The sequence below is a fragment of the Montipora capricornis genome, chromosome 10 (assembly GCF_036669925.1).
Source record: "Montipora capricornis isolate CH-2021 chromosome 10, ASM3666992v2, whole genome shotgun sequence".
In the NCBI taxonomy this organism is placed as follows: domain Eukaryota; kingdom Metazoa; phylum Cnidaria; class Anthozoa; order Scleractinia; family Acroporidae; genus Montipora; species Montipora capricornis.
The window spans coordinates 37,379,046-37,381,160 of record NC_090892.1 but is presented as its reverse complement, the minus strand read 5'-3'; positions in this window follow the sequence as shown (position 1 = coordinate 37,381,160).

Below are 2,115 nucleotides of genomic sequence, written 5' to 3'. Positions count from 1 at the left end.
TGTCAGTGAATGTATCGCAACAAATGCTCAAAGTGCGAAAAAATCCGAGCAAAGACCAGATTCCTTTGTTGCAAAGGGAGTGCTATCTGCAGTAAATGTTGTAACGTGGTTGCGAAACATCCCTCGAACTCGAAGGCTTCGATTGCGGCGCTGGAAGAAAGTATGTCACTTCATTTTCTCTCAGTCATCGTTTAGAGTTATCAGACGTCCTGAGTCCTTTTAAAGAACATCTGTTTTCAATCTTATCTGAACAGATACGTCGACAGAAATTTAATACCAGCCGCGCCACCTCTATTTTGTGTATCTGTGTGTGAGACCAACCTAGTTCACTGCATTTATCTCATGTGCAATTTCACTCTCAAGATACAATACCTTAAAATTTTCGAGGACTTTCATTTAACGGAACCAAAACATTATTCTTAGTTACATCAAGTGATCATGAAGGCATACTTGGTAATATAAGCTAAAATGAGTCAATAATAATTTAGTATTAGTTTATTACTTTGTTGGATATTACTATCATTGATCTATGATAACTCCATCAAGTAAAGCCATTGTAATTGTTCCTTGTTTATATTATTTATGCTCCCAGCAAATTATTCAAAAGTGATGTTGATGTTCTTAGGAAATCTATACAATAGTGAGAAATGATGTGGTCACTGCCATCAGACTTGGAGGTTGTACTGGAATGATTTTTTGTGAATGGGTTCATTTGGAGAGGTAGAAATGCGCGTATGGAAAACCCTGGAATCCTGAAACGGAAACGGAATCGGAACCGGAACCGGAACCGGAACCGGAATAGGAATAAGAAAAAGAAAGGTCGATGATATCCAGTTGTTTTATTTCAGCTAAAAGAGTTAAATGTTATATTACGCACTTTAAACTGCAAAATTGATTTTTACAGATATTGTTCTGACAACAAAGTTCGTACCACTAGCTTCACTCCTTTTTTGAACGGCTTGAGTTATGAGAATTATTCACATTGAGACTTCTCCTTGTCCCTTGGTGGCGTGGGAGCGAAGTTGGTACTGAAGCCATGGATGAAAAGAGTCCACAAAAGACAAAGGAAATTCACCTTATTTATTGGAATAAAATGTTAGGGGTAAACAATTACGAACCTCGCCTTCCAGCCTTCTCACGTGAAAGGTGAGCACTAATTAACCTGTGTGGCAAGCATTCGAAGGGGAAGGAGAAGGGAAAGGGAGATCGGCGGGAAAACGAGGAGGGCGCGTGTGGGAGAAGGGGAGGGCGCTATTGTTTTTCGATCTTTTTACGCTCAGATTCTAATCGTAAAAATCGTGATTAGCTAGCTAAAATTAAAGTTGTGTCAATCAACACCAACCTATTGCGGTTGAATTCAACGTCAGTTTGTTTTCGAGCTCTCTCCTAAACAATCTTTAAAAAGGCCGCCAACTCTGTCGTTTTGATCTGATTCAAAACGTTTGGATAGAAACTCGAGATTATGCAAGAGTTTTTTTTTTTATTTTCCTTACACACACGTTGCAAACAAGTTGTGAAGAATTTTCGAATTTTTTTTTTTTTTTTTTTCAATGGATTTCAGCCACATTTGTTAGTCGTTCAGGCAAACGATTTCTTTTTCAGCGATGGTCTGAACAAATTCACACACGATTTTGTTGAGACATATTCCGCCAGTAAACTCGTTTCACAAACTTGACAAACGTCGTTGAAAGATTGCTCCTTTTTCGGGCGACGGTGTTTTGGTTTCACACTCCTCTCCGCCGTGAGATTTTTTGCAATAATGGGGCGTTAAACCACATTCCTGCGTAGCGCATCTTCCTGTGAATGTTTTTGATTGGATGCCATTTGACAGTTAGAGATTTGGCAGCTACCTTATGCATGAATATTAATTAGGGGGTCCTTTCACTCGCACCCTCCTCGTTCTCCCGCGGTTCTCCCTTTCTCCTTCGAACGCCTGCCACGCAGGTTAATTAGTGCTCACCTTTCCCATGTTTCTTCTTGATCTCCAGTGCGGCGAGATCTGGAAGGCGAGGTTCGTAGTTGCTTGCCTTAATATTTTATTTCAATAAATAAGGTGATTCAGAATTCTTTTGTCTTTTACTTTAATTTTCTTTTGTGGACTCCTTTGATCCATGG